Raw genomic sequence first — 13,454 nt, 5'->3', positions numbered from 1 at the left:
AGAAGTGTTTAAATTTTGAATCTGGCAACAAAAAGTGGTAATTTTCAAGGTACATGAGCAACTTCTGTCCAACCACCTTTTAGTTCACTGGTGAAAAACTTTGATTATATTCTGATTATTCCTTATCCACATAGTAAGGTATAAAATTACTTTGAGATATGCAGCATATTCTGCATCTAAATAAAAAACACGAGGCCTTTAGCCTTTTAGCAACACAGCCACTTTTAATCAACACTGCTTTCATATTTAAATTTGGCAGGTTGTTTAATACTGTCATTAGTTACAAAAATTCTATTAATGGACTGAATGTTTTAGTGATTATCTTGAAGTGACTAACTGTTGAATAAGTTAAAAAAACGGACTTCATCAAAAATTAAGATGAGACATGCATTCTTTGATAAAGATCTAATCGATAAAATGTTGAGATAAATATTTGCAGAAATTTATTTGAAATTATTTGAAACAGATTCCATTAGGTCCTGACTGATCCAAGTGGGTACAAATTAACTTTATAGATAGAAGCATGAAAATATTGAAATGATTAAATAATTTTCCTGTAACAAAAGTAGCTATTTCCCTTTGAGACAGAAATTTATCATGTTCTTATAGACTGAAATGCTGCTATAGATTAAAATATTTGCAAATATACTGGCTCAAGGAAAATATATAGTGATATTTATACGTATATTTTAAATTTTTGCCAAGGCCTTGACTTGTTCTTTCCACACAGATAGATGCATAAAGTTCCGTGATTTCAGGAAGAAAAACGACAGCCCAGTGCTTTTATCCTCCAGCTTTACTGCATTTACCACAGCTCACCCTACTAAGGTTGCCAAGCACATAACAGTACAAGTGACAATTGACACAACAGAAAAGACAATATCCACAGTTAAAATACTTAAGGTCAACGCTTTCTTTAGCAACATAGATGACATGAATGTTGCTAAAGCTTTACCATGGAATTAGGTCACATCACTCTGGTAATATTTTTCTGGTAAAACTACTCAGTATCTGACACCTCTATTTGGCTTTCACCCTGTTCATACAAAATTTTAAATTGCATGAAACCCAAATCCTAAAACCTTCCCATGTACCAGCTAAATTAAACTACCTATATTTGCTAAATAGACAGAATGAAAGATGCTTATCAAAATACACTTTACCTTTAATTAATTGAATGCATTGCTATATATTTTTATTAAATTAGATTGCTTACAGCTGTGTCTCATTTTCATGTTTTTAAAAAGGCTAGTCATGCAAGTGAGCATGAGCTCTTAAAACACCCAGACATCCTATGAGATTGAAGATCTCAGCTGAAGTTACTAGTTTAGCATCTCATGAAAATTAGGTTCCACAGCAGAAGTAGCAAGACATAGCCTCAGCTATAGACATGCTTTAATTAGTTTTATTAATTCAAAATCTTTCTGTTATAGACTTTAAATCTCTGTCAGTCAAGATCTTGTATGTACTTAACCTTATTTCCCAGTATTTTTTAGTAAATAGTTGTTACAGCTTATGATGATTACACAGAGCCTTAAAATGAGAGTAAATCTACTAAAGTAAGAGCAATTTCAATTTGTTTCTGTAGGGACTGGTGGACTGGAGTTGATTGTAGGGCATTCCACACAAATGTCAGGTGCTTTCAGCAGGAGGTAGGAGAAAGATGTGACTGGTAAACCATGTGTTGGTAGAACATGTGACAACACAGACCACTACACAGGTCAAGAGGGAACTCCATGGTTTACATGGATTATAGTCAAGCATTACTAGGCAGACAGACTGCTGCAACTGTGTATAAAGCTTCAGAGATACTTTTCTGGGTAGTAAAGGGCGGCGCGGAGACTACAGGGAGACATACTACCAGCCAGTAGATGCGGGGGCACTGTACATAACCTCAAGGTCATCTACCCACATGACGAACTTCTTTACCTTGAGGGTGGCAGAGCACTGGGACATGCTGCCCACCGAGGTCGTGGAGTTCTCCTCTCTCAAGACATTCAAAACCCACCTGGACATGTTCCTCTGTAACCTGCTCTGGGTGACCCTGCCTTCATCCCTTCCAACCCTGTGACTTTGTATACACCTGAAGGAGAAGACAGGCCTGTCAGGAGCGCATCTGGTTATCACACGCAGTGGTAACCTCCCTGGAGGTGTTTAAGGAAAGACTGGACGTGGCATTCAGTGCCGTGTCTAGATGACATAGTGGTGTTCGGTCAAAGATTAGAATCGACGATCTCAGCGGTCTTTTCCAGCCCAATTGACTCTGCGACTCGGCGTGCCAGCTGGGACAACGGGCCAACACCCGCACTCGGGGTGGAAAGCCACGTGTGCTGACAGCAGTCACCGGGCACTCCAGGGCCTTGGCTCGGCCCTCCGCAGAAGTCCAGGGTCGGCAGGGCTGCCGCGAGGCCACGGGGGAGCCGGCGGGACGGGAAAGACGAGAGGCACGGTGGCGGCCGCGCTCCCCCTTCCATGGCCGCCTGTCGCCGGCGACCCAATCCTCCTCCTCCTCTTCCTCCCCGCCTCGGAAAATGGCAGTGCGGGCCGCGGGCGGTGGGGGAGCGGCCCGGCCGCCGCCATCTTGTGGCGGGAGGGACGACGATCGCCGAGCCCCTCCCGCCCGGCCTCCCGCCGGAAGTGGCGTCAGGCGGCCCCCGGGCGGCCACGCCCCCCGCGCGGGCCCGGCGCAGCCGCCGCGCGCCCCGTCCCGCGCCGGGCCCCCGTGTGCGCCCCCCCGCGCGGGCGGAGAACCGGGCGGGCGCGCGCTCCGGGCCGCGGGGCCGCGGGAGCCGCCGCGCGCCAGCCGTTACCGCAGGCCCCGCCCCTTCCGGGGCGCTCGGCCGCGCCGCCGCCCCCGCCTCCCTCCGTCCGCCCGTCGGTCCCTCCCTCCCGCTCCCGCTCTCCTTTTGTGAGTTATAGCAACCGTTGCCTTGTGAGTCGAGCGCCATAGTCACCGTAGTCCTGGCGACTGTTACCCATCAACAACAGCCGCTCCGCTCCCGCTCCTGCTCCTCCTCCTCCTGCCGCTGCTCCGCACCCCCTGCCTCACCGTCACCCACCACAACAACAACAACAACAACCGCAGCCGCCGCCAGCAGCAGCAGCGACAGCGGGAGCGCCGCCGCAGCCCGCCCCGGCACAGGTGAATGCGCTCGGCGGGCGCACCCCGGCCCTCCCTCCTCCTTCTCCGTGCGGCATCCGGGCCCGGGCTGCGCCCTCGGGCTGCGCCGGTGCTCGCGGGCCGGCGAGGGGACTCGGGGCTCCCCGCCGACCCCCCCCGGCCCTCCCGGGAGCACCGTGCGGTCGGGGGGAGAGGGGCGGCGGGGATACACGGGGATGTCGGGCGGGGAGCAGGGCCGGCCGTCGTGCGGGCTGAGGAGGAGGAGAGGCTGGGCGATGCCGGGGACGCAGGCACGCTGCGGGACCTCCAGGACAATCGCTGGGATGCGGTGGGTGTGCGTCTGAGTTGGGTCTCGTTTGTACGGGTCGGGAGATGGAGAAATCGGGGGACGCGCCTGCGGCCGCAGTCAAAGGTTACTGGCTTTAAACCTGAAAAAAGCCGTAGGTTTGGGAGGAAAGATGCACCCGGGGACGGATCCTGTAGGACAGCAAGAGTAGGGGTTGATTTCCCCCTTTCATTTGCAGTGGCCTTGTTCTGATTTGACGTGACTACTATGTGTTGCAGGTTTTCGTGAACTTGCTGTATCTTTTAATGATACTCTCGCGCTATTGATCATATAAACCCTTTTTTTTTTTTTTTTTGGTGCTTTCTCTGTGTAATATTTTTCTTTTATTCATAATTGCGGTTTACTTTTGTGCAAGCTATATTTTCTTTGTATTGTGAAGTGGTGTTTTGTTTATTCAATAGCCCTACCAATGCACACACAGAGTAGCAGGTTAGGGTTTTTTTCTTACTGCACTACTTCTGCAGGGAATTGTTTTTAAATGATGCTTTCATACTGACAGTGTAGCATGGACCAGTGCATGTGTAGGTCTAGTTTATTGCACAGTGAGTTACGTTCATGTGGAGAGAATCCATTTGTTTCCTTAAACTCTCCACGATGAAGGAAATTCATGACACAGACTGTGGGTTTCAGTGTGAGCAGCAAAGAAAGAAGAAAAAAAATAGTATTAAAAAGAAGTCTGTGTCATTTTGTTATTGGTGCTGCTTTTCAAGAGTACTTTTGTGAAAGAGGAAAGGGGCAGCTATTTACCTCTGGGGAGGAAGAGATGTAATAGGACTCATGTTATTAATGAGTATTGTTTGCTTCTTATTTTTAATCCAAAATGCTTGCTTTCTTCATCCTTTTCGGTATTGCTTATTAAGATCTAAAGATTTGTGTTGTCACTGATGTCAAATCATATTTGATATACTTTTTGAATTCTTTGGATGAAGTGAATTTTTGGCATCTTTTATGGCAATGAAACATTTAACATCTTAACATCTCCATATCCAGTTGCACTCCCCCCTTTGACTTGTCAAATCATGTGATGTTTTGGCAGGCTTTCTTCTTTCTGAAGTGGTGGCTTATTTTTTTCCTTATTTATTTAGTAAAATAATTAGGAAAAAAATAATGCTCGTTTTTAATCTGAAGCCTACATTTAATTGTATATACACCTTTTCCATTTTTATATCTTTAGATATCCAGTGTAAGATATGGGATTTGTCTCACATTGGAACTACCAATGAATGTGACTGGAGCAATTTTTTAAAGCAGGTATTAACTACAAAATCTGCTAATTAGTTAGTGCATTATTGATACTGATATTCCTTGAGGTAAGGCATATTGGATTTTATTTTTTTTAAGGCGTTTTAATACTTCATAGTTCACAAGAACTTAGAAAATAAATTATTTTGGATAATGACCATAAGTCTCTACATCATCATCTTTTTATTTTTTTATGCCAAGATGAAACCACTGCTTGGTACTTTTATAGGTCCTGGTGTAAGTAAGTTCTAAATACATTAAGAATTTTCGGTGTGAGTTCTAGTATGGTATCAGTTATATGGCGCATCGAAGTCTTTATGAATTTGTTGTTAATTTCTGTGATTCATTGGTTTTGAAATGATTCTGGCATCTGCTGTTGTTGAAAAGAGAAGATGTCAGCTCTGCACCATACCTTTCTTGAGTATCTGTCCTAGAGCAGCAGGACAGAATACTGCTCAGGATAGGATCATTCCTGGGTGTTGAAATCTATCTTTGCAGAACATGTATCCAGGCCCCTGGGTAGCAAAGGAAAGTATGTGGCTGTGTGTGAGACAAAGTTTCTGTTCTAACTCCGTGGGGTGATGTATACAGGTGTTTCTTAAATACATGATTTTGTCTAAAACCCAAGACCTTTATAGTACTATTAAGCGGCATTTTCCTTAGCCAGTGACTACAATTTGGAAATTAATAAAGCAGGTGTAATCACTGCTTTTAATATTGTGGACTTTACTGAGAAAAGTATTGACTTTTTATTCTCTCTGAGATACTGCAGTGACCACAGATGAGATCTGCATCATGCATTCCCATTCCCTAATGCCCACAGCTGACAAAATAGTTGGAGTTTGTGATGCTAGCCCATGTTTGACAATGACATGGCTTGTGATTTTTATGTATTTATTTATTTTAAATGCATAGGCTTTCATGACTATGAAAGAGTGTGACTACCTATCTAATTTTGTTTCAACATATCCAATCAGAACAGCATTAGGTGCTCTGTTCTGTTACTAGTAAGCTAACGTACATTGTACTAGTTTGGAGAAGTCCTTTCAGTGAGGTAGTGTAGGTAAATGAAATAATCATCAAACGTACTGTTAAAAATTGTTAAAGATTTTAAATTCACGGTGCTTAATTTGATAATTGGGTTCAGCTTTGTTAGCACTATCCCATTTCTTGTTTCTGCCTGACAGGGTAGTTTGTTAATCAAAAACTGCCCCCAGAAATACATGTTGCACTTTCTTTCCATTTACTAAACTTTTGAGAGGTAAGGCTGCTTGCTTTTGTTTTCTTCTCTTACTTGAAACATAAGCCAGTGTCTAAAATGCAATAGTACTTTATCATTGTAGTTCCTTTTAGTGTTGTAGCTAGTGTTTCTCATTTTCATGCTTTACTTTGAAAGGCTTTCTTCCCTCTTAAAATATTCTGTATTAGTTGTATTTTTTACCTGTAGTCTTCAACAGCTTACCATCTGCAGGTATGTGTCATACAGAATGCTTAAAAAATGAACAGGCTTTAAAAAATACATATGACTATTAAAATGGTTTTTTAAAATCATTGTCAGTTGAAAAGACATGAATGCTCTACAAATACAGAATAAAAATAAGCTTTCAGTGGCAATGAAGTGTTCTTGTGGTTGGAGTTCCATTTCAAAATTGAACTCTCTGTCAAATGAGTGTATTATAGTACAAAAAGAAGAATGTTTTGAAATTATCAATGCAAATGCTTTTTTTTTTTTTTTAACTAAGAGTTAGGGCTGAAAAATCAATGAGGCTTTTAAAATGAATAAGTAATATTTCGGACGTTTTATTTCTATTAGCCGCAAGTTTATTTTTTATGTGTTTCGCCTACAGTTGGTTGTCAATCAAAACAATACTTCTTTTTTCTCACAGATGCTATGCATACCCATATTTTGGAAATTTAAGGATCAGTATATATACTGATTTGGCTAAATCTAGTTTGTTAGGGACAGATGGCTGATTTAAACAGGTGTCACTTTCATTTCTTGTGCCTTGTGTTGAAACTTCCAGAGGTTTACAAAAGAGCTTCCTAAAGCAGATGGTGATCTCCACTTCTGTGATTAGAAAAATATACTTTTGTAGGAAATTATTTTCCCACTGACTAGGTGTATTTTAATAACTTGATGTGTCATATTATGCTTTAATGAGTTTATACTTTAATAGTTAAAATGTCATTGCAGAGTTTGAAGTGTTTAATATAATGCAATAATTTTAAAATTTCTTTTCTCATTGGACTTTTAAAGGAGATGTGATTATTTTGGTGTGAAATTCAGCAGTTTGAGTGTGTGGATAGCTATAGACCAAATAATTGTTATTCTTGCAAGATCAAGAGCAGATATATTGCTTGGTGTAACATTTTGTTTCACTATCTTTTTTACTTAAAGATTACTTCACTTTAGAATATTTTTTAATAACAATGAATTACTATTAAGGACACAGGATTAGTTTCAAACTTATGTATGTTTAACTTTTTTTTTTCTGGCACCCTGCTGTATTAGCACATCTGCAGTTTTCTTTTATAATTTTTTATTTAAAATTTAAAAGATTTTAATAAGAAAGAATGAAATTGAAGTTGGTCTTCTAATAATTTTTTGCCATTTTGTTTCTAAGGATTCCTTTTTTCTTTTTTTTATGTTGACTTTTTTATCGCAATGACTGGTGTTTATTGTTAGTTGTTTTCTTTCTAGCAGATGCACCAGAGGGTGCTATGCTATTTGAAATACAAAAAAGAAAATCCTAAAAGTTTGTTCATTGAAATGCATTGATAATGCATATGGGACTTGAATAAATGTTACTGAAATTTTCACACTTTTTTTTCTGTGCAATGCAATATAACAAACTCGCTGTTTTGACAATATTATGTTAAAAATCATAGAGGAAATTGGCTGTTCTGTATCTGATTATGTCTGTGGGTGTAGATACACACACTTAAAATACAGTTTCTGTTCATCAAAAGAAAACAAATATTTATATGTGAATTATGTCTGTATCACATATAGCTGAAACTATATAAGCTGTATACTTATTGAAGTACTACATTAACTTATCTGAGATACACATGCATTTTGGAGTGACCTTATTGCATGTTATATTTTTCATTTATAAGTCTTTATTCACATTTTATATAGCTTATTTGCTCATACGTGAACACTTCTTAAAAAATGCACGGCGGTATATAGAATTTTTTTCCTTTCTCACTGAAGCTCTTCCTAGATGAAGCTGAAATTGAAGCATACCCATGTACTGATGAATTGCAAAAAGGACAGGATATTTTTCTCCATCAATCATTAGTTCTGGGAAAGAAAGCCACCAGCTCCCTCCTCAATATCCCCCTCAAAAAAAAAAAGAAAGAAAAAAGAAGAACCCAAACCAGCCCCAGCCTCTACATATTTATAAGTACCATAATGTTTTATTTTAAAAAATTCTCTATGGTTATATGAACCTGTCAGGTTAGGAATTAATTGTAGTAACTTCTGTAGTTTAGTAATATCTATTTTTTTATCATACCCCATAAGATTAATAAGGCAATATTTTTTTTCTGTGTGTAGGTGGTTAATGGAGTCTAGTTTAGTGTAATTTCCCTTTGGAAACATGAGAAAATATGCAGGCTGTGTCTAGGGTAGTACACCTTAAATTGCTTGGTTTTACACACTGTTGCAAACAGTTTAATTGTTCTACCTGTTCCACTATTGCAAGTTGTTTGGTTAGTTAGGAACTTCAGTTTTAGTGTCCTAAAATAAAGAGGTAGTGGATGGAATATATTGTAAATTCTATTTGATAAAGAAATTTCACGTTTTACAATGTAAATTTTAGTAAGACTAGGTTAATTTCTAGCAATTCAGACTTCCTGTTTGAGTATCTAATTTATTTCTAACCTGTCTTCTTTAAATTCTTGCATGACATTCATAGCAATACTATCAGAATGCCAAATATTGTATATGAATAACTGAATTTGAGTGTACTTGTAGCATTTATAACTTCATTCAATCATCAAAGAGAGGAAAGCACATTTTTTAAAGGTCATTTCATTTACCCATAGACTCAGTATGTTCAGTACATCTCAGCTTCTTAGACCATCTCTGAGTAGAGAACTGTGAAATAAATGTATTTAGTTCTTTCATTTTCTTCCTATTGAAGACTGATTTCAAGTAAGTTTATAAGGTCTTTAAGGCAAGAACCATATACTTAGATTTTGTTCAGGCTTTGGATGCTGCTGCTACAACTAATGACTCAAAGCTATGTTTACTGTTTATGTACCAAGTAAATGGATTCTCTCTTCTGTTTTACTTTCTCATTATATTTAATCTAACTATGCTTTCTCTTACATAACACCTCAGGATGTTTTCTAAACTGAAAATCAGTATAGTTAAATCATGAAACATTGCAAAGTAGAAATAGAAACAAGCAAGTCTGTTAAAAGGTGAAGTATGTCACTTTGCAGGTGCCATTGAGTCAGATTATTCTACCTCAGTTAAGGTGTTCTGTGGTTTTTTGTCTGATTACTTTTTTATTTGCTGTTAACTATACTTTCTTACAAAGAACTTTAGAAGTATAATAGCATTCTGTGACAGAACTACTTACAAGGCAGTTATTAAGGTTACAGATAGCTATTTATTCAAAAATTCATTTTTGGCTCCAGTGAACTAGTTCACATCTGCTGAATTTTCAGGTGATTCTTTAATACCTTTGGTCTGATTTTTCTTTCCCCCTCCTCAAAAATGCCTAAATGTGGGAGGAAGGGAGACCAGTCTTGCTTATGTATCTCTCTTAATCTGACAATCATATTGGATGTTTATTGAATTTTTGAGCTGTTTCCTTTCTAGTGGGTTAGATGACCAGGACTGTCAATTTGTACTATTGTCCTTTGGTGTGATCTGCAGACTGCAGATTATCCACAAAGCATTTTAAAATGTTGCTGTTGTACTGTGTAGCCTCATCTTAACAAAATTAGAGTCTTATCACCTGAGCTTTTTCTTCCTTGCATCATGGTAATATTCTGCACTGCAAAGGGCCGGGAGTGAAATTAACAGTGAAAGTAACAGAGTTGAATGGTAAAAATATAACTAGCATTTTCTGAGGAGGACGAAATCTATTCATTATTGGTAGGGGAAGGCAAAAATAACAAAATAACTATAGTTCTCATGCCATTGGAAGCAGTGGCCAATGTCAGGATTTCTGGCTTACATTAATTACATTAAATGTCTCATAAATTTGAAGACTTATTTTCTATTTAACTGCTGCAAAAAGTATTCAGGATTCTCCATTTAGAATCCTAACTGTTTTGTTTTCCCTGTAAGATGTCTGCTGTATACTTACCTCTTTATTGTTCTGTGGCTTGAGAGTAGACACAAGAGTTACAGATTTAATGAAGGAGGAATATTTCCTACCTCACATTTTTGCTGATGAGATGCACATTGTAGTTCTTCCATTAGGAAGGACATGAGGCTATACACAAAGGATTGTTAATTTGTCTTTCTAGTTAAGATTTTATAGATTGTGTTTATTATTGGAAGTAAGTGTTAATTACTTTGTATCTCAGACAATTTAGAAGATACAATAAAGAATTAACCTTGCCTTAGAACTACTTTCTTTAATTAAAATCCCAGTCTTCCTTTTCAGTGTTTTTAAGAAAAATAGTTGCTCTATAATCACCATTTAAAAACTAAGTTTTCTCACAATTTCAGATTGAAAAATCTAGAATAATTCAATGATCATATGATAGGCATTTTACAGTTAAGTTATAGAAAGTTATTGTTTAGATATATATAGTTCAATGGACTATTACAATAATTTATAAAAATACATGATTGATGAAAACTTTAGATTACTTTTGCAGGGAAGTCCAGCTGTTTTCAAAGTTACATTAGCCGTGGATAGTGAGGAGCAGTTGAGCTACCTGTATAGTAGCTGATTTATCAAATTGACTGTTAGCCATGAGGTGAGTTGACATACTGTGGTAGCTAAGATCATGTCAACATTTGTGTTTGTGTTTAGCATTTAGTTTGCTCCTATATTGTTTTGTCCACTCTGTGTTAAACCACTTCAACTGAGTTGCAATTCGCAAAGGATTTGATAAATATCTCTTCCTTTTTCATTGTATTGTTTTCCTGTCAGATTTAGTAAATGAAAAAATGTAGAATCCAGTATGTTTCTAATTCCTCAGAGTTGATTCTGGGTAATAGTAATAGCAACTCCCTGTAACTTCTAGGAATATTATTTGTTGGACTTTCTGAAAGGCATGGAAGCTCTTCTTTGAGCTATATCATCCTTGTTTTAGAGAGTAAAACATGCTTAGTGTTAAGTCATAGATTTAAAGTTTAATAGAATTATTATTAAATAAAGTGGAGGTAAGTAGGGACAGAAATATGGCTTCAATCCCTTATTTTGTGGAAATACTTTTGAGCTCCAAGTCTGGGTTTTGAAGTGAGGCAAGAGTGAATTAATTAAGATGAAAACACAGCTCTTCATGGCATTGTCTCTTTTCAGGTGCTTTCTGACTGAAGGTTGTCCTGAGTTGCTCTGGTTTTCTCCAACTCTGAAACTCCTTTCTAGTGTAAGGAGCACAGTCCTGAGAGGGTATTTTATGGAACAGTAGTGGGCAAGTAAATGTGTAGAGATTTTAGTAAGCTTGGTCTGTAGTGGTGTGGAGATGAGAAATGCTTAGGGTTTTGCAAACCTTAGGCTAGTTCACAGAATTTAGGTTTTGTGCTAGCAAACTTACTTTACACCGAGGAAAGATTTATTTGCAGTAAACTCAGAATTAGAGATGGTCCTACAAAGCAATAGCATAATTTATCATGCAAGTAGTGATTCTGTCTTATGAAACAGACCTTCCGGTGTTTTAAAAGTTGTAGGTTTATGCTGGTTCAGTTGTATCTGTTTGGTTTGGTGGGTTTTTTAATTGCTGTTGTTTCAGGTCATTCAGAAGGTCAAACAGTATAACCTTATGAACTTGTGTGGTCTGGGATATCCAGATTTTATGTTACTGTCTTAAATCCATAGTTCCTGTGGAGGCAGGTCCTACTAAGATTTGAATTTCAGATACTAAAATTTCCTGCGGTGATCTTGATATGAGCACTGAGTCAAATTTCCTGTCTTTAATAGGGCTTGGAAGTGTTCAGTATCTTCACTGCTTGTCCTACATTAGTATTTATTTCTCCTTATTGAATTCTGAAGAAACTGACTTTACTCGAATTCAGGGAAGAGCTGGACATAGGAGCATGATTTCAGTGCAGTGACCAACTTCCATGACCTGATGAAGATAGAGTCTTCCTGTGGTCTCAAATCACAGGTTATGAGTTTGTTTGTCACAAACATATTTCAGGCAACTGAGATGAAGAGGAGTTTTAGGATTACTTTGCATGTGAAATATTGCCACATAAGGGTTCCCACTGTTTGATTTCAGATGAAATACTAGGTTATTTGGCTAAGAGTTGTAACAACTCAGTGCTGTAAATCTCAGCAGCTTTTAATGGCTTGTACCCTTAGCACAGTTGTAAGTTTGAGATACTCAAAAGTTCTTGTGTCAGCATAGTTGTGTTTTCAGTTACATGCTGTGATCCAAGGATGGTAACTCTTCAGACACAGCTGAATTTCTTGAAAGCTCAACGTAGCAGACTGACCATCTGCAGCCTACTGAAAAAAAGGTTAAGCTGGAGCCAGCAGTTCATTTTTTTCCTGTACTAGAAAATAATTAATATTTTGAAAAAATACAAGCATTTTCTTCCCATATTTTCTAAAATGGGAAAAGATACAATGTCCAAGTCAGAAAAACAGATCTTGCAGATAGGAAAACAGAAGTTATGTTTTTGTCATCTGTGATAAAGCAGTGTACCTGTGTGTAAGTTTTGGTCAGAAATGCTTTAGTACTTGTCCCAGAGTTTGTAGTATAAGAAGGGGAAAGTTACAGGTTGTAGCCATTAAAAATGGCTTGAAGATGTAATTGGCTATTAATAGTGGGAATTGGGATGTTGGTTCATAATATGCTAAGACCTCTAATAAAATTACCTGTGTCGTCTCCATAAAACAAACTGCATGGTCACAAGTATAACTTGTTTCATAGATATGCTTCTGACCTCCCAGTGATCTAGTCTCCTTGGCTAATATTTAGATTTTGTTTTTAAAAATATGTTCATTCTATATGAAGTACTTCTGTCTTCCATATACTGATTCAAAAGCTTTTTATGTACTCTAGTTACAGCATTTAACTAGCTAGTATAGAAATGGTTAAATTTACCATAATGATGCCAGAATGATTTTGCTTCTGTATTTCCTTCATATATGTATTCGTAGGTCTCTAGACTATTGTTGTATAGTTGTATAGTTCCTAGGTAGCACCAGTACTTTTCCCTACCCTGATAGGCAGAAAGACAAAACACATTCTAGAGGCTTCAAGCCCCAGGGGTCCAAGGCCCCTATCCTGTCTTGGTTCTCCTTGGAAACCAAGGTTGAAACCAGCTCTTCAAGACACATTTTCATAAACAAAGTTTAGTTCCTATCTAAGGTGGGGGCAGGGGGGGAATTAATAAAAGGGTAGAACCAGGGGGAATTACCTCATCGCTTGTACTTGGGGATTCTTTTCAATTATTTGCTAATTTGCTAAACTTATAAAACTGTGTTCACCCTATGCAGTGTGGGCATTTTTCCATACCTGCCCCTTGGAGGCCTCCAATAAAGACCAGCCTTTATATTACCTCCTATACTAATATTGTCTCAAAAGTGTGTTGTTTAT

The 13,454-nt window shown here is 38.4% G+C and overlaps 1 protein-coding gene across 2 annotated transcripts in view; it reads left to right on the top strand.

Moving 5' to 3' along the window:
- The first annotated feature begins 2,924 nt into the window (after positions 1-2,924).
- Positions 2,925-13,454, top strand: part of RFX3 (regulatory factor X3) — a 110,392-nt gene continuing 99,862 nt past the window's right edge. The window contains exon 1 of one of the 2 annotated variants that reach the window (XM_069000736.1): positions 2,925-3,142. The gene's annotated coding sequence lies outside the window, so the exon portion shown is untranslated. The remainder of the gene's footprint in view (positions 3,143-13,454) is intronic. The other variant, XM_069000735.1, reaches the window with a different exon arrangement.

The sequence above is a fragment of the Aphelocoma coerulescens genome (assembly GCF_041296385.1).
Source record: "Aphelocoma coerulescens isolate FSJ_1873_10779 chromosome Z unlocalized genomic scaffold, UR_Acoe_1.0 ChrZ, whole genome shotgun sequence".
In the NCBI taxonomy this organism is placed as follows: Eukaryota; Metazoa; Chordata; class Aves; order Passeriformes; family Corvidae; genus Aphelocoma; species Aphelocoma coerulescens.
Note: the sequence above shows the minus strand (reverse complement) of the source record. Positions and strands in the feature narration are given on the sequence as shown.